At 48.0% G+C, this 19,593-nt stretch overlaps 1 protein-coding gene and 1 long non-coding RNA gene across 2 annotated transcripts in view; both read right to left on the reverse strand.

Annotated features, from left to right (window-relative positions):
• ADISSP (adipose secreted signaling protein) overlaps positions 1–17,955 on the reverse strand; it is a 66,486-nt gene extending 48,531 nt beyond the window's left edge. Inside the window, exon 1 of the mRNA XM_081925475.1 lies at positions 17,821–17,955. The gene's annotated coding sequence lies outside the window, so the exon portion shown is untranslated. The remainder of the gene's footprint in view (positions 1–17,820) is intronic.
• Positions 1–19,593, reverse strand: part of LOC309377861 — a 176,086-nt gene that overhangs the window by 76,080 nt on the left and 80,413 nt on the right. The window lies entirely within an intron of this gene.

Consider the following 19,593-nt stretch of genomic DNA (forward strand, 5'->3'; position numbering starts at 1 on the left):
TCAGGTTAAGAACGGACCTCCAGAAAGAATTAAGTACTTATCCCGAGGTACCACTGTACGGACGTTTGTTGGCCAGGTGATGTCTCTGCTTTTTAAGATGCTGTCTAGGTTTGTCATTGCAGGCGTCTTTTAATTTCATGGCTGCTGACACCAAAAGCATTCCTGTTTAGACTTAAAGGTAAAGGGACCCCTGACCATTAGGTCCAGTCGTGGCCAACTCTGGGGTTGCAGTGCTCATCTTGCTTTACTGGCCGAGGGAGCCGGCGTACAGCTTCCGGGTCATGGGGCCAGCATGACTAAGCCGCTTCTGGCAAACCAGAGCAGCGCACGGAAATGCTGTTTACCTTCCCGCCAGAGCAGTACCTATTTATCTACTTGCACTTTGATGTGCTTTCGAACTGCTAGGTTGGCAGGAGCTGGGACCGAGGCAACGGGAGCTCACCCCGTCATGAGGATTCGAACCGCCGACCTTCTGATTGGCAAGTCCTAGGCTCTGTGGTTTAGACCACAGCGCCACCTGCGTCCCTCTAGATGAGCTTACCCGGATATTTAATCTGCTCTTAGTTTATTGCGAGTTTTAAAACTGTTTTGAGCTTACTAGTATTTTAACGAAGACAGGAGTGCCTGGCGTGCTCTGGTCCATGGGGTCACGAAGAGTCGGACATGACTAAACGACTAAACAACAGTATTTTAACTTTTTGAAGGTCTTAAATGGCCTATTCTCCTTACGACCTTCCCTGCACCTGATGATCTCAGGTGTGGGAAGGCAGGTTTGGGTTGTGGTTTGGGGAAAACAGCCTTGCAAGCCAAATTAGATCTCTGGTTGGGCCAAATTAGAGCCGCGGGCCACAGACTCACCACCACCATGGCTCAAACTTGGCTTTGTGTACCTGGGTTTTTTAAAAAAACAAATGGGGCAACTCTGTGTGTTTGCTGTCTCTCCAACAGCTGCTTTCCTCCATCTTACTACGCTGAACACTAAATAGATTTCTCTCCCCCCGCCCTTTCCCTCCTCGTGGAAATATTATTTACCGAGCCCATTTCCATTAGGAAGAGAGCTCTTTAAAAGCCGAAACACCCCAGGGCTTGGCTCTCAGCCGCCAGACTATATAATGCCTTTTTCACTAACCACATCCCTCTGCCAAAATGGTGCAGACATAAGGGGTTATAGCCGTTGCTGTGCTTTTGTGCGTTGAAAGATCGCAGCCATTTCTCCTGCTCCCCTCCTCGCTGAATGTATAATGCCAGGCTAGGCTTTGGGGGGGGGGGGCTTTCCGTTTGGTCTGTGCTTGCTTCGCGGGGAACGCAATGGCTGCAGCTGCCGCAGCGCCACAAGTCCTGGCTCAGCCCCGGAAGCCACCGAGACAGAAAACAGAATTGGGTCTACGTGGTGCGTGTAAAATCTCAAGAACTGCGTAGATGATGGAGCAGCTCCCCTGCAAAGGAACGTCGTAATGATTGGGACTTTTGAGCTTAGAGAAGAGGCCATAGAGGTGACACGACAGCCGCTTATAAAATTACATGTGGCATAATAGTAATAATTTATTATTTATACCCCGCCCATCTGGCTGGGTTTCCCCAGCCATTGGGCAGCTTCCAGCAGAATATTAAAATACAATGATTCGTCAAATATTAAAAGCTTCCCTAAACAGGGCTACCTTCAGATGTCTTCTAAAGCTCAGTTGTTTATTTCCTTGACATCTGATGGAAGGGCGTTCCACAGGGTGGGCGCCACTACCGAGAAGGCCCTCTGCCTGATTCCCTGCAACCTCACTTCTTGCAGGGAGGGAATGGCCAGAAGGCCCTCGGAGCTGAACCCCAGTGTCCGGGGTGGACTCTTTCAGGTATATGGGGCCAAGGTCAGAATAGGTCAGCCCCAACCCTTTGAATTGTGCTCGGAAACGGACTGGGAGCCAATGTAGGTCTCTCAGGACCGGTGTTTTGTGGTCTCGGCGGCCGCTCCCATTCACCAGTCTAGCTGCCACATTCTGGATTAGTTGTAGTTTCTGGGTCACCTTCAAAGGTAGCCCCAGAGAGAACACATTGCAGTAGTCCAAGCGGGAGATAACCAGAGCATGCACCACACTGGTGAGACAGTCTGCGGGCAAGGAGGGTCTCAGCCTGCGTACCAGATGGAGCTGGTAAACAGCTGCCCTGGACACAGAACTGACCTGCGCCTCCATGGACAGTTGTGAGTCCAGAATGACTCCCAGGCTGCGCACCTGGTCCTTCAGAGGCATGCAGAAAGCGAACAAAGAAATATTTTTCTCCTCCTCTTTCAACATTGGGACTTGTGGGCGTCTAATGAAGCTGAGTATTGGAAGATGCGGGACACAGAAAAGGAAGCTCTTCTTTCATGCAGCAACTGGTTAAACTGTGGAACTCCCTCCCACAAGATGCAGCAATGGATAGTAATTCGGGTGGCTTTAAAAGAGGATTAGACAAATTCATGGAGGAGGAGAGGGCTCTTGTGTTCGAATCCTGCTTGCGGGTTTTTCACTGGGGCATCTGGTTGGCCACTGTGAGAAGAGGATGCTGGACTTGGAGGGGCCATGGGCCTGATCCTGCAAGCTCCCTCTTTCGTTCTTATGGTAACCAAATATAATAATTGAACATTGGGCTTTTTTATGGGTCCTTCTCTATTCTGAACTGGTTAAAGCCCACCTGGAGTCCTGTGTCCACTTCTGGGCACCACAATTTAAGGTTAAAAGTGCATCCCCACCTCACCTGTCCAGTTTTCTATGTACTTTCAGGACAACTAGACAAATTGGTGTTTATCTCCCTAGGACAACCAAGAAGAAATTGGGCAGCTTCCACCCAGTGTGTGCTGTTAGCATTCAATATAGCAGAAAGGAATTACTTTCCAAACAGTAACTAAACTGCTCTGTTATACTAAAAATAAAAATCCAACTCTATACGTTTCCTGAGAGCAATTGCATCTTACTCAGTGGGACAAGCAAGAACCTTTCTGGGGTTTTAGCATTTAGTGTTTGCTAGAAAATTTCCCTCTGCAGAATTAGAATAATTTGCACTGGGAACTGTTTCGTGGAATTCTTTGTCAGCATCTGACATGAGCACTGTTCCCCAGCATTTGATATTTTCATTTATATACATTCATTCAAAATAAGATGGGTTTATAAAGCAATTCACACTTCAAAATGACCTTGACAGATTAGAGAACTGGGCCAAAACAAACAAGATGAATTTTAACAGGGAGAAATGTAAAGTATTGCACTTGGGGGGGGGAAATGAGAGGCACAAATACAAGATGGGTGACACCTGGCTTGAGAGCAGTACATGTGAAAAGGATCTAGGACAGTGTTTCCCAAACGTTTTTGGGCAACGGCACACCTGTTTACTGAAAAAAAATCTCGCGGCACACCACCATTAAAGCCCCGCCCCGTGACGTCAGCGCGCAGCGTCACGCCGGGAGGGACGCACAAAAGTGAAAGTTTTTTCCCTCCCCCTTGCTGGGGAACCTCCAAGCTTTGGGGGTGGGAGGAGGCAGCAGAGCGAGGGACTGAGGGACGGCGGCAACTGAGGCGGCGGCGGCTGAGGCAGAGCTGGGAAGGGGGTTTCCAGGGGACACGGCAGCTCCTCGAAAGGCTTCTCTCAGCTGCGCTCAATCCGCCTCGGAGAGGATTTCCCCTCCGGTCCCATGCGTTCGTTTGGGGCATCGCTCCGGCTGCTCCCTCTCCCGCCGCGCAGGAGCGATGCCTCTCTCTGGCTCTCCCTCCGCGCAGGCTGAGGGAGGGAGGGAGGGGCGCGTGTGACCCGTCTCTGCTGGGAGACCAAACCCAGCGAGGCAGAGTCGCGCGGAGGCGCCCAGGCAGCGCTGCCGGCTGCGAGGAGGAGCGCCAGGCAGCAGCAGGAGGCGCGGCCTCTCCTCGCCACCGCCGCCCCGCCTCTCGCCGCCCGACTCGCCCGCCTCCCTCCAGGCATCTCGCGGCACACGAGGCAACGTCTCACGGCACACTCGTGTGCCGCGGAACACCGGTTGGGAAACACTGATCTAGGAGTCTTGGTTGACCACAAACTTGACATGAGCCAACAGTGTGACGCGGCAGCTAAAAAAGCCAATGCAATTCTGGGCTGCATCAATAGGAGTATAGCATCTAGATCAAGGGAAGTAATAGTGCCACTGTATTCTGCTCTGGTCAGACCTCACCTGGAGTACTGTGTCCAGTTCTGGGCACCCCAGTTCAAGAAGGACACTGACAAACTGGAACGTGTCCAGAGGAGGGCAACCAAAATGGTCAAAGGCCTGGAAACGATGCCTTATGAGGAACGGCTAAGGGAGCTGGGCATGTTTAGCCTGGAGAAGAGGAGGTTAAGGGGTGATATGATAGCCATGTTCAAATATATAAAAGGATGTCACATAGAGGAGGGAGAAAGGTTGTTTTCTGCTGCTCCAGAGAAGCAGACACGGAGCAATGGATCCAAACTACAAGAAAGAAGATTCCACCTAAACATTAGGAAGAACTTCCTGACAGTAAGAGCTGTTTGACAGTGGAATTTGCTGCCAAGGAGTGTGGTGGAGTCTCCTTCTTTGGAGGTCTTTAAGCAGAGGCTTGACAACCATATGTCAGGAGTGCTCTGATGGTGTTTCCTGCTTGGCAGGGGGTTGGACTCGATGGCCCTTGTGGTCTCTTCCAACTCTATGATTCTATGATTCTAATTCTATAACTTCCCACCATGCTGATGAACAATTTTACGAAACAGAAGTCAATATGCGGAATCACTGCTCAGTGTTGGACATCATATTCTATAAAGATTGTCTATTGCGTATGTACATGGTCATCGTGTTGCCTAGACATTGTTGACCACCCAGCTGTAGGTCAGAGAATCTCAGAATTGTAGAGCTGGAAGGGGCCCCACGGGTCATCTAGTCCAACCCCCTGCAATGCAGAATTCCTGTCCCTGGGTGGACTTGAACCACCAACCTTCTGGTGAACAGCCATGCAAACTGACCCACTGAGTCACTGTGGGGATAGTCTAGCATCCTGTTCTCTCAGTGGCCAATCACCTCCCCGCAGGAAACTCAAGAGCAGGACCTGAATTCAAGATTACTGTATTCTCCCCACTAACAATTCCCAGCGGAGGGCATTCAGAGGCCTAAATCTCCATGAATTTGCCCAATCCTCTTTCAAAACCACCTAGGGTCTTGGCTAGCACTGCCTCCTGTGGCAGGGAGTTCCATAGTTTAACTGTGCCCTGCGTGAGGAAGTATTTCGTCTTGTCTGCCCTGAAATCTTCCTGCGCTGAGATTCGTTGGAGGTCCGTGAGTTTTAGCAACATGGGAAAATACTACCCTGGCACAAACTTTAAAAGATAAAGGGAGAAATGTTAAGTGCAAGGAGCAGAATCAGACCGGTCCCTTCAGCTGTACCCAAAAAATTTCACGCCAGCCAAATAAGCCCAATGAGACTTCTGGCAAAGAGCTCCATGTCTTTGGGGTGGAGAATGGAAATAGAATTTTAAACCCAATAATTCATTCCCCTTTGCACCAATTCCTGTAGCCAACACAAAGAAAGCATTAAAGATTCCATGCCTTCTGTCTTTGAAAAGAGCTTACAGATTTAGAGGATACAAGTTCCCAGCTTCCTTCCATATCGGAAAGTTATCCTTTTCAAAAGGAGATTTTGAAAAATCCATTTTGCCCGCTGCTTAGCATTCAGAGCAGACCCTAACAGGATCAAGCTGCTAGATTTCCGTCATCGGCAGCAGAACCATGAAAGCCTGCTCTGCGCACACACACACACACACACACACACACACAGCCGAGTTTATTTAGGGTACTAATTTGTCTTGCAGAGACAGTGTGGGAGAATTTAATCGCTGCCTTCCAACAGTCTGCGGCAGACCAAATCCTGCCCTGTCTCATGCAGCTGGCACGAAGCCAAGCACGATAATCTTGTCACCGTCATGTTGGGGTGCAGGGAATGTTGTGCATTACTGTACTTGGGAAACGTAAGCAGAAAAGGCAGCCCCCACCTGCCCCACTAAATCCTCTATTTCCCAGGTAGGCAGGGAATCCAGGGGTGGCAGCCAGACAAGAGACGTCAAAGGACAACCGACTTCCAGAAGGCAGCAAAGGGTGCAGGGTGCATGCTTGCCTTGGCGCTGCGCATGACGTCATGCAAAATGTATGGGGATTTTGAAGCCATGCGGTTGAGCGGAGCAGGGAGACAGCAGTGTTAGAAACTCATCAATATATAAGCTGGGCGACAAATCGCTCCTTAAACAAAGGTTACAGAAGCCAAAACAGAACGTCTAGTAGCCATTTTGGGGCCAGATACCTCCAATGTCTTACCCATGGGTAGGCAACCTAAGGCCCAGGGGCCGGATCCAGTCCAGTCACCTTCTCAATCCGGCCCACGGACGGTCCGGGAATCAGCGTGTTTTTACATGAGTAGAATGTGTCCTTTTATTTGAAATGCACCTCTGGGTTATTTGTGGGGCCTGCCTGGTGTTTTTACATGAGTAGAATGTGTGCTTTTATTTAAAATGCATCTCTGAGTTATTGTGGGGCATAGGAATTCGTTCATTTCCCCTCCCAAAAAAATATATAGTCCGGGCCCCCCACAAGGTCTGAGGGACGGTGGACCGTGGTGCCCCCTGCTGAAAAAGTCTACTGACCCCTGGTCTTACCTTTCAAATGATGTACTGACTGTGACTGATTCTCAGTTAAATATCTGGATCAGAGGGCAGCCTTGAGCCAGGCTAAGAGCTTTGAGAACTTAAAGAAGAAAGTCACTTGGAACAGGGACACTTCACATATAATGGAACCTCAGTTCTTGAACGTCTCGGAAGTCGAACATTTTGGCTTTCGAACACTGAAAACCTGGAAGCAATTGCTTCGGTTTTCGAACGCTTTTCGGAAGCCGAACGGTCTTCCAGAACGGATTCCGTTCAAAAACTGAGCTTCCACCGTATGGCTTATTCCGACCTCTTTTTCTTAACGTTGATACGGACTATTCATAACGAAGGAATATTCTTCACAACTGTGAGCAGGACAATGGGGACGGGGTAAGCGAAGGCAAGCTGCAACAATTCACCATAAAGTGTTCACTGCTCCTGCTCAGAGAATGAATTTTTGGTTCCTGAAAATCTTTCAGAATGTGCAGATAAATGATATTCTCAAGAGTGATCTAAGTTAGCATGTTTACTTACTTGCATTTAGTAAGCCAACGGAAAAACTTGGAAACTCGCCTAATAATATCTTGATTAATCTTTATTTGCAATTGCACCCTTTTGTTGTTTACCTTACGAAATGGAAAATTTCCTGTGGGAAAGCTTAAATAACTGAGCTGGGGGGAGGGAGAGGGTAAAGTTCTGCCCCACTTGGCGGCACATTATACCTACCGTATTTTTCACTCTATAACACGCACCAGACCATAACACGCACACAGTTTTTAGAGGAGGAAAACAAGAAAAAAATATTCTAAATGAAATCGTGGATATATGATTTTTGTGGTTCATGCTGTGGCCACAGACATGTGATCTGACAGTGAGTTTGGAGTAGCCCAATGCAAAAATCCTGAGGATCTATGTGGATCCATGCTTTGTAACCACGGAGGAGGGAAGGAAGGGGAACCATGGATCCTCTGCTCACGACTGTAGCAGATCCCCCCCTGCCACCCGCAGGCATTCGCTCCATAACACGCACAGACATTTCCCCTTACTTTCTAGGAGGAAAAAAGTGAGTGTTATGGTGCAAAAAATACGGTATTTTATAGCAGGACATCCAGTTTAGAAAGTCAGACATATGTTAACACCTGATTCTGCAGAGGGAAGCTTTTCCTGGGACCGCCCCCCCAGATCACGGCATGTATGGACTGTTTTTTTATTAAGCCATGCATCACCATCGATGCAAACACGGAACACCATTCCCAAGAGAAAGGTCCCTGCCTCAAGGAGCTTGCAGAAGTTTTGAATTGAGAAAAGGCGCAGCTGCCACCCTCACCAAACCTTCAAAGTTCGAAGAAGGTTTCCAGGCATGTCGTCATCGTCGCTTCCGTTGCCACGGCAACAGCATCGTCTCACTTCCATCCATCAGGACACGAAAGGCAACTTCGCACATGAGGAATGCTTTTGCACAAACGGGAGGCGAGGGCTCCAGGAACCAAAAACATCTCACCGAAAGTCCACTGTCTCACTGTCAGACCCCTGCCCTTCCCCAGGGCTACAACTGTTTTGCACAAAGTTACGGCCACTTGGGCTTTCAGAAGATCTCCTGGGTGCTGTGGCTTTTCCAATCACCAAGGCCATGTTAAAATAGGCTGTGGGACATAGACCGCCAGGAACTCATCTCAGCTGCGGGGGGAAACATGTTCCCTTCTTTATTTTCGAGTCTCCTGGGCCCAGGAATTTAACCTTAATTATTTACCATTTTTGTTCAACCCACAAGAAAGAAGGGCTTTTTGGCTGGCTAGGTTCAATTGTCTTCTTCATGGATCACTGCCTTGCCGTGGCGAAGGGGCTTGAATAACCCAGAGAAGCTATGAGCTATGCCATGCAGGGCCACCCAAGATGGACAGGTCATAGTGGAGAGTTTTGACCAAACATGATCCACCTGGAGCAGGAACCGGCAAGCCACTCCAGTATCCCTGCCAAGAAAACTCCTTGGACAAAGACAATAGGCATATAAAAGTTATGACGCTGGAAGATGAGCACCTCAGGTCGGAAGGCGTCCAACATGCTACTGAGGAAGAGCGGAGGGCAAGTACAAGTAGATTCAGAGCTGATGAAGTGGCTGGGCCAAAGCAGAAAGGACACTCAGTTGCGGATATGCCTGGAAGCGAAAGGAAAGTCCAATGCTGGACAGAAAAATATTGCATAGGAACCTGGAATGTAAGAACCATGAACCTTGATAAGGGGACGACAGAGGACGAGATGGTTGGACAGTGTTCTCGAAGCTACAAACATGAGTTTGACCAAACTGCGGGAGGCAGTGGAAGACAGGAGGGCCTGGCGTGCTCTGGTCCAGGGGGTCACGAAGAGGCAGACACAACTAAACAACAAGGCTCAATTGTAATCCTTCCATCCTCCTTAGGGGTAGGTTTGCGGGTATGGCAGAAGGAGATAGGATCTGCCCATGTGTTGCTCACCTGGTGAAAACTCCAGCTCACAGGGCCCTTAAATGTAAAATATATTTGGAAACAAGAAGAATTACCGGCAAATGGAGAATGCAGAATTAGACAAATTAACAGGAAGGATTTGAAACCTGCAGGATCGGAGATTCTTAGAAGACCGGAGTAAATATATGAACTATTTGGAACGTAATTGTGATGAACAGGTTACGCTAGTAGGACTGCAAGAAGTTCTGTAAAGTGGATTATTTTAAATACTGCACGTAAGACTACGAAGAGAATTATAGTTAAGGACAATTAAATGTAATATAGAAATTAAGAAATGCAGAATAAGTGATAAAGAACGGAAAATCATCAGAGGTGTTGACGGAAGTCTAAAATATTGTATAAGATGAGAAGATGCATTGTATGACTGTTGGAACTGATATTTTTTTTAAAAAATCAATAAAAATGTATTTTTTTTTAAAAAAAAAATGTAAAATATATTATGATCTCCACCAACAATTCTTAGACCACCTATGTATCCCAACATGGAAACCAGAGACAGAGGTTATACGCTTCTTATTACAGGGGAGAGACCAGGAGCTCACCAAGGCAGTAGCCAAGTTCCTCTATTTGATTTTCTTCTGCCCAAGTACGCTACAGGACCCTGTCCTTGCTGGAGACCCACAGAGGTGAAATAGATCGCTCGCCTTTTCTTCCCTTTAGCAAATGACTGTACTGTTGAAATGGCGATGAGATCGCATTGGCCTATTTATTCTGCAAGGGATGCCAATAAAGGTTTGATGATGATGATGATGGAAGTCCACACCCTCGCATGCCTCTGACAGAATAAAGAAACTCAGCTGAGATAGAGGCGAGGCAAGCGCCAAGCTCTGCGGACGGCGCAAACCCTAAAATGAGCAGGACCTGCTCCATTTATTTGGCACAGAAAGAGAAAGGAGGTTATTCTGTTTCCAGCTCTTCAACAAGGTCACCTGGCGGGAAAAAGGTTTTCTCTAAAAATAATCTAGTTTTAATGTCCTCCCCTCCTTGCACACAGGCTGCTGTTTTTGACGCTGGAGACTGGGAAGAAGGACAAGGAGAAGGAATTCTAGCTATTAACCATCAAACCTTGACAGCTCAGTTGGTAGAGCCTAAGACCCTTCATCTCAGGGTTGTGGATTTGAGAACCACGCCGGGCAAAGGGGTCCTAAGGGGGTTGGGCGAGACGATCCTTGTGGTCCCTTTCCAACAATTCTATGACTGTATGAAACTGAAGGGTGAGACACTGGTCATAGAACTGCAGCGTTGGAAGCAATGCAGGAGTCACAACTGATACCAGCAGGCCTGATGGATATAGACTCCCTGGCTCGATTCAGAGGCGGACTTCCCAAGGAGTCAATTACAAACACTATCATGCCCACTTTCTATGTGACTAGCATATTTTTTGCTCCATAAGACACACTTTTTTCCTCCTAAAAAGTAAGGGGGAATGTCTGTGCGTCTTATGGTTAGTCCCTGGAGCCGAATTGTCCAGGGGCGAAAAGCAGGTCGTGGGGTTTTTTAAAAAAAGAAAGAAGGAAAGGGGTGTTGAAATGAAGCCGCTGAGCAGCTGATCGGCAAGTGATCAGGAGGGAGATAAGGGACGCTAGCGATAAAGGAGGCTGCTTGGGAGGGGGGAGGTAAAAGCCCATGGATCCTCAGGATTTTTGCATTGGATCACCCCAAATTCACCATCAGATCACATAGCATGTTCATGGCTACAGCCTGCACCAAAAAAATCACGCATCCACTGTTTCGTGGGGCCGCAATAGTGCAAAAACGTGGTTACAAAGCACTGATCCACATGGATCCTCAGGATTTTTGCATTGGGCTACCCCAAACTCACCGTCAAATCACATATCATGTCTGTGGCCACAGCATGAACCACAAAAATCATACACCCACTGTTTCATTCAGAATATTTTTTCTCTTGTTTTCCTCCTCTAAAAACTAGTTGCGTCTTATGGAGCGAAAAATACGGTAAATTTTGTAGGGCTAGGTGACCCTTCCAACTCTACCCTTCTATGACTCCCAGAACACAGATTTCTCGTGTGAGCTAGACAGAAATTTCACACCCAGAAAGCGCCGGCAGTGCACAGACCCCTTGCTCCTCTTGCAGATACGTTTGCTCTTGCCTCCGAAGGCGATTCCCTCTTTTGCAGCCAGCGCATTCTGGGCTGTTCCCCGGCAGAGAATAAAAATTCCAGAGGCGAACAGAGAGAGCCTTGCAAGGAAGGGAAACGGAGTTTGTTTCCCTTTAAAATAAATTAAAGCCAATGTTTGGCTCAGCTCTTGGGCGAAGGTATCCCAGCCAGATCTCCGGCGAAGATTCAGGAGCAAAAGAGGACGAAAGCAACATCAGCAACAACCGGCTGGCAGCCGGCTCATCGGCTGCAGAGGCTGGCATCTTGCCCGCCCTGGCACACCCTCGCCTGCATAGGGTACACTCTGATTGCAAGCTCTCCCACCCATTCCTTTTCTGTGCTGGCAGAAGCCCATGGCGGACGGTGTCCGGGACCCACCAGGAAGCGAAGGGGCAAAAACCAGCCGCTTTGGCAAATTTAAAGGAAGAGACAGAAGAATCTAGCTTCCTGAACAAGGAAATCTATCAATGCTTACTAGCCACAACAACCACAACAACACAAAGCCTCCCTGTTGAGATACAGTATACCTGTAAATACCATGGAAAGGTCACGTCGGTACTGTTAATGCAGCGGTTTGACTTCACCCACGGAGGCAAACTCCATCGTCTCTGGAGACAGACAGGTGCCAATCAACCAACCAGAGTCTGGACGTTTTAGGTATCATAAACGCTAGAGTTGTTGTTGTTGTTTAGTCGTTTAGTATGTCCGACTCTTCGTGACCCCATGGACCAGAGCACGCCAGGCACTCCTAGAGACTTACCCTTAAAAAAGAAAGCTGGGCACCTGGAGTGTGTTTATTTATTTTATTCCATTTCCATCCCAACTTCTCCTCCTAGGAGCTCAAGGTGGGATACAGGGCTCTCGCCTCCCACAATTACTCCTCAGGCTGAGAGGCAGTGACTTAGCCCAAGGTCACCCAGTGAGCTTAATAATAAATAATAATAAAAATAAAAAATTATTTATATCCCGCCCTCCCCAGCCAAAGCCAGGCTCAGAGAGGTTAACACCAATAAATGTAACACGTCAGTCTAAAATAAATTCATTTCAAAATCAATTCAAAATCAAATTAATGGCAACCATTGGGCTAGAGTTCTGTGAGGATTACCAAAGGCTTCATGGCCAAGTAGGGATTCGAACCCAGCTCTCCCACGTCCTAGCCAAACACTCTAACCACTACACCACCACTGCCCCTTAGGGTTCATTCAGCACACACACACACTGGCACCCTCTGTCCCTACCCAAGGTGGCTGTGCTGGTTAACGTGAGCCATTCCCACACCCCTGGAGTCAGGCAAAAGAGCTGAGAAGAAAGCTTATAGAAATCTAGGGTTGGAAGGGAACCCCAGGGGTCATCCAGCCCAACCCTCTGCAATGTCATAGCTAAAGGATCCCTGGCAGGTGGCCACCCAACCTCTGCTTAAAAACCTCCACAACCTTCCATAGTTCCAGTTACAGATAGGTAGCCGTGTTGGTCTGCCATAGTCAAAACAAAAAAAATTCCTTCCAGTAGCACCTTAAAGACCAACTAAGTTAGTTCTTGGTATGAGCTTTCGTGTGCATGCACACTTCTTCAGATACACTGAAACAGAAGTCACCGGACCCTTCTATATATTTCCCAAGTTAAAACAGTACAACGCATCATCAGAGATTTACAACCTCTCCTGGACAATGACAGTTCTCTTTCTCAAGCTCTGGGAGGAAGACCTTTCATTGCCTACAGACAGCCACCCAATCTTAAACAACTCCTAACCCACAATAATACTACAACCAGACTTAACACGGACACTGGCACCAGAGCCTGCAATAAACCCAGATGCCAACTTTGCTGCCACATACACCCGGACAACACCATTACTGGCCCCAACAACATCACACATACCATCTCGGGACTATTTAATTGCTCATCGTCTAACATTGTTTATGCCATCAAATGCCAACAGTGTCCTTCAGCTCTCTATATTGGACAAACAGGCCAAACCTTACGCCAAAGAATAAACGGACATAAATCTGACATCAGGAATCACAAGACAGAGAAACCAGTAGGAGAGCACTTCAATCTCCCAGGACATTCTATACAAGATCTCAAAGTAGCTGTTTTACTACAAAGGAATTTCAGAAATAGACTGGAAAGAGAAGCTGTTGAATTGCAACTTATTACCAAACTTAAAACCATGGAGAGACCTGGTCTGTACAAAGACATTGGATTCTTATCTCATTATACATGACAAAGCCATTTTTCACCTTCTCACCCCTTGCTTTTTCCTGTAAGACCTATTGCAGTCGTTAAGAGTCGTTAACAGGCTCATCACAGCTATCTGCCAATCACCCATTCCCACCACCCTTCTGAGTAATACCCCTCCCCACCTTCTCACTATATAGAAGGGTCTGGTGACTTCTGTTTCAGTGTATCTGAAGAAGTATGCATGCACACGAAAGCTCATACCAAGAACTAACTTGGTTGGTCTTTAAGGTGCTACTGGAAGGAATTTTTTTTGTCTCCACAACCTTATGAGGGAGCTGCTTCCACTGACGAACGGCCCTTACCATCAGATAGTTCTTCCATTTTAAAACTGAAGTCCCCCTACCCAGCACGCAACTGATTTATCCTTCTGCAAGAGAGAAGGGGAACTGACCGTCACTGTTTGCCAGGCTCTTAGCATAGAGGGAAAGAAGGCCGCTCTATGTACTCAAGAGATCACACCCAGTGATGCCAGAACTATGATATTCCAGCAGAGAGAGAGAGAGAGAGAGAGAGAGAGAGAGAGAAGGTGGGGAGAAACCACCATGTCTAACTGGCCCCAACTTTATTTCCAAAAATATGCATGGAACAGTATGTCATATATATGTACAGCAGTACCTCTGGATCCATTCCAGAGGCCCATTTGCAACATGAAAAGAACACAACCCGCAGTGGCGCATCTGCGCACGCGGGTTGCGATTCGTTGCTTCTGCGAATGTGCGTGACATCATTTTGTGCTTCTGCGCATGCGCGAGTGGCGAAACCCGGAAGTAACCCTTTCTGGTACTTCTGGGTCACTGTGGGACGTAACCTGAAAGAACGTAACATGAAGCGGACGTAACATAAGGTATAAATGTATATACACACACAAACACAACCAGCAAGCAGTGTTTGAAGTTAGCCAGGCGCCAGGCACATTTTGCGACCAAGTGACGATGCCTGGGCGCCAAGATGATGCCTGACATCTCCACCCTCTGGGGATCCTTGGATCTTGACTGTTTTCCCAAACAAAGACCCCATCCTGTAGAATTCTACTGGTTATATCGGAAACCAGGCCTGATGAGGAACGGTTGAGGGAGCTGGAGAAGATATGAGGAAGAGATATGAGAGCCATCTTCAAATATCTAAAGGGCTGTCACGTGAAAGATGGAGCAGACAGCTGGATTCCAACGACCAGGAAGGAGATTCTAATTGAGCATCAGGAAGAACTTCCTGAAGGCAAGAGCCATTCTACCTCCTTTTTGGGAGGTTTTTAAGCAGAGGTTGGGTGGCCGTCTCTCCTGGATGCTTCAGCTGAGGTCTCTGTATCGCAGGGGGTCGGAATGGATGACCCTCGGTACCTCAACTCTCCATTCTACGACTGTAAGCGTGTCTACACATCGTGGGGAAAGCTTCCTCTCTTTCAACCCGCTTTCAGCTCTCTTCAAACCAATCGCCTGTCTCCAGGCCAAATCTAACAGGAGTTTTGTAACACAATCAGGGGAGGAAAAAGATGTTTGGCGACATAAAGAGACGGTGTTAACCAGATCTGGACTGCAGCCAAGCCTGGTATACATGACCTTGTGGATATAGTTACAAAGCTGGGGTGGACACACAGCTATGCAGAAACAGGAGTGACCCCAGACCCTCGATGGGGGGGGGGAGGATGCTCTGCAGGCAACGTAGATAAGATTATTTTTCACACACAGAGGAAAGGACGACTCCTACCCTCACAGACAAACCGCCCCACATCGCTCGGGTCTGGAGAGGAAAACTGGGAACAGGTGGTAAACACAGAATAAGGCAGGAATCAGGAAGTGTTGATAGAATAGCTGGAGAAGCAAGGGAATTAAGAGGGTCAGAAAAATTAGAGGGTCAGAGAATTGTAGAGTTGGAAGAGACATCAAGGATCATCTAGTCCAAACCCCTGCAATTAAATATACACTGCTCTAAAGAAAAACCCCAAAAAGCAAAACCAAAAACCCACTCTACACTGCTCTGCTTTGCATCCATTGTCGGTCAGGTCACCCCACCTGGTCATCTATAGAGATCACGCAACGCTCACCTTTGGTGAAAGATTGCATGTTTATTTATTTAATTTAATAAAATTCATGTACCGCTTGACTATAAACAAAACCAAACACCCTCCAAGTGGTTTATAAAATACAGCCAAACCTCGGTTTTTAAACGTCTCAGATGCCGAACGTTTCAGAAGCCGAACGCGAAAAACCCAGAAGTGAATGCTTCCATTTTCGAATGCGCCTCAGAAGTTGAATGGCTTCCGAGGCTCGTTTCTCAATTTCCCCCATTGGACTTGCTGACAGACCTTTAATCCTCGGTTTTCAAATGTTTCAGAAGTTGAGCAGACTTTAAGAACGGATTACATTTGAAAACCGAGGTTCCATTGTATAAAACACTAAAATCAAGACAAATTGGCAACGCTGCTTTAAAACATACAAAAGTTAACAAAACTAAAAGAGATTAAAATTCCCTCAACTTTCTAAGCATCTGGAAAGGCTTGTCTAAATAAGAATGGTTTTTAGCAGGCGCCGAAAAGAGTACAGTGAAGTCACCACCTTGATCTCAATTGGCAGGGAGTTCCAAAGTTTATGCACTGCTAGATTAAACGACCGAGTACTTACAAATACAGAGCGGCATTATGTAGCACCTGGAGGTGTGCCATTTCCACTGATCAAACCGGTCGAGGGTGCATGTGTGGGTTTTGGTGATCTTGCCCCGGGAGGGGTCAAAATGCATTTGGTGTCTGTCTAGGGAGGAGGAACCCATTCTTTGTCTAGGCATTGTTCTGGGTAAATAAAATCATCTATCAGTGTTATTTGGGTATTTTTACCCCAATCATGGTGCTGGAGGAGACTCTTGAGAGTCCCCTGGACTGCAAGAAGATCAAACCTCTCCATTCTTAAGGAAACCAGCCCTGAGTGCTCCCTGGAAGGACAGATCCTGAAGCTGAGGCTCCAAGACTTTGGCCACCTCAGGAGAAGAGAAGCCTCCCTGGAAAAGACCCTGATGTTGGGAAAGATGGAGGGCACAAGGAGAAGGGGATGACAGAGGACGAGATGGTGGGACAGTGTTCTCGAAGCTACCAGCATGAGTTTGACCAAACTGCGGGAGGCAGTGGAAGACAGGAGTGCCTGGTGTGCTCTGGTCCAGGGGGTCACGAAGAGTCGGACACGACTAAACGAATAAACAAAACAAAACAAACAGGGCTGCCTTTAGATGTCTAGTGCAATCACAAAGGGTGCTGTGGTACCCAGAAGACTGCTCAGTTTAACGCAGGACCCGCTTGCGAAAGCTCACAATCTTCCCACAATAACGTCATGTGGAGAGGCACCTTGGATCCATCTGCGTGGAGAAGGCAAAGCATCCATTTAACAAAGGAAGGCAGGCTTTGGGGAGTTTCTGTCAGGGAGAAACTACCAGCGCCAGAGAGCAACATAGCTTTCTAGCTTAAAAAGAAAACAAAGAAGCCTAACAGCAGGTGAGAGGGAGAGAGTTGTACTGCAAGCTGCCCTGGAACCTTAGGGCAAAGAGCAGATAATAAAGAAATTAATAATAGTAATAGTCAGTGCTTTTTTTTCCTATAAAAAAAGGTTTAGGGGTACTCTCATAAAATCACCATTTTATAGTTCAAATCGGGAAAAATAAATTCAGTAAATGGACATACCGGTAAGTACAAAGATTCACAAAATGTTTAGGAGTACGTGTACCCCCAGAGAAAAAAAACTGGTAATAATAATAATAATAATAATAATAATTTATATCCCGCCTTCCCCAGCCAAAGCCGGGCTCAGAGCAGCTCAGTAAAATAATACAAGATTCTAAAATCATTTCATTCTAAAATCAGTTCAAATAGTAGTAATAAGAATAGCATAACTATAGAGGCTTAAAGCTGCATTAAGAAGCACGGGGCAGAGAGCTAGAGAAAGGAGGAATCACAACGGCAGGTGCTAGCAGGATCCAACCTAGTTATCCCCCTCCCTTTATAATAAAAACACACACACACACAAAACCTTGCATAGACAAAATGAGACCAGGGTCCTCTGAAGCACGTGGCTGCTGTCGCGCCTGAGCCTTGACACTCAACCCCCCAAATCAAACTTTGACTGCAAACTCCTGCGGGGCAGAGACCCTTTCCCCAGACGCTTATTGCTACCGTTCCCCCTTAACAGCGCAGACACGTGAACGCTCGCGATCCAAGGCAGCTGACCGTGTGGATGAGCAGACACGTGAACGCTCGCGATCCAAGGCAGCTGAACGTGTGAATGCGACCGAGGGCGAGCAAGGGGGAGGAGGAGGAGGAAGGAGGGGTTCGGTGCACTCACGGCTGGCGCGGCGGAGGGGTCAGCGGCGTGGCCGGCCGCGTCCTTCCTGCTCGAGCCTCTCTCCCACCCGGAGAACCAGAGCTCGGAGACGCCCCGCCCCCGCCGCCGCTCATTGGCCCGGGCAACAAAGAGGGCGAGGCTCCTCCCGATTGGCCGCCGCCGAGAGGCCCTTCGGCCAATGGCGGGCGGGGGAACGGGGCGGCGGAGGCGGGCCACGGAGGAACCGCGGGGGCGGGGCGCGGGGGCGGGGCAGGGGCGGGGAGGGGGAACGCCCCTTAGAACGCGGGGGAGGGCCGAGGCGGGAAAGGCTCGGCCAATGGCGAAGGAAGGAAATGTTGCAGGGCGGGGCCGCTTGCGTGTCCGGCTGCACGTGGGAATGGAGAGCGCGCGGTACGAAAACGGCAATACAGCACAACAACCCCTGGCTCTTTTCCCCGTTGATCTGCGGCCCGGACCGTCCCCGCTCCGTGACTGCAGCTTCTGCCGCAGGGCGCTTCACCGCGTCCAAGCAAAGCCAGGCTGGGTAAGCCAGTTGCTGTTGTATATTTATCATCGGGGGCAGGAGTTGTTTGAGCAGGAACACGGGGGAACTGAGTTCCCTTGCCTTTCCTAAATTAAATAATTAATTCCTCCACCACCACCCGGAGGGGCTGGAACAGGATATGCACCCAATGCCTGAGCCAAAAATCCAATAATAATAATAATAATAATAATAATAATAATAATAATTAATAATAAATTTTATTTATATCCCGCCCTCCCCTGCCAGAGCTGGGCTCAGGGCGGTTAACACCAATAAAATCACAGTAAAAACATAATAGGAGGGAAAGGAAAAAAAACACCAATTTAAAATACAGGTTAAAATGCAATTTAAAATGCAGCCTCATTTTAAAAGTAGCCCATAGATCAAGACCATAAGGGGAGGGAAACATGAGGGTCAGACTGAGTCCAAACTAAAGGCCGAGCAGAACAGCTCTGTCTTGCAGGCCCTGCGGAAAGATGTCAAGTCCCGCAGGGCCCTGGTCTCTTGTGACAGAGCATTCCACCAAGTCGGGGCCACTACTGAAAAGGCCGTACTATATCTGTAATCAGTAAAGTACATAGTGGCCATTTCTAATCCAGATCGTTGTCTGCTTGAGTTTATTAATCACACATTTAGCCGCTGCACGAACTTTGCGGTGAGTTCCCCCACCTATTTTCTAGAAAAAAAGCACTGTTTGTTATTATTACTATCATCTTCATCATTTATTAAATTTGCATATTGCCCTTCTTCCATAGATCTCAGAATGGTTCACAGCATAAAAATATAAGATGTAAACACAAAATGCATGCCTCCATACACATCATTCCAGCAGCTAAACCTGCAACCTTAGCACTGTAAGCATCACACTCTAACCAACTGAGCTATGGGAAGCAAGACCTAAGAACCAGCAGAGGTACCCCTGAAGGACCAGGTGCGCAGCCTGGGAGTCATTCTGGACTCACAGCTGTCCATGGAGGCGCAGGTCAATTCGGTGTCCAGGGCAGCTGTTTACCAGCTCTATCTGGTACGCAGAATGAGACCCTACCTGCCCGCAGACCGTCTTGCCAGAGTGGTGCATGCTCTAGTCATCTCTCGCTTGGACTACTGCAACGCGCTCCATGTGGGGATACCTTTGAAGGTGACCTGGAAACTGCAACTAATCCAGAATGCGGCAGCTAGACTAGTGACTGGGAGCGGCCGCTGAGACCACATAACATCTCCACCTCCATCATTCTTCCCGGACACTGAGG

The sequence above is a fragment of the Podarcis melisellensis genome, assembly GCF_964234715.1.
Source record: "Podarcis melisellensis genome assembly, chromosome: 9".
Classification (NCBI taxonomy): domain Eukaryota; kingdom Metazoa; phylum Chordata; class Lepidosauria; order Squamata; family Lacertidae; genus Podarcis; species Podarcis melisellensis.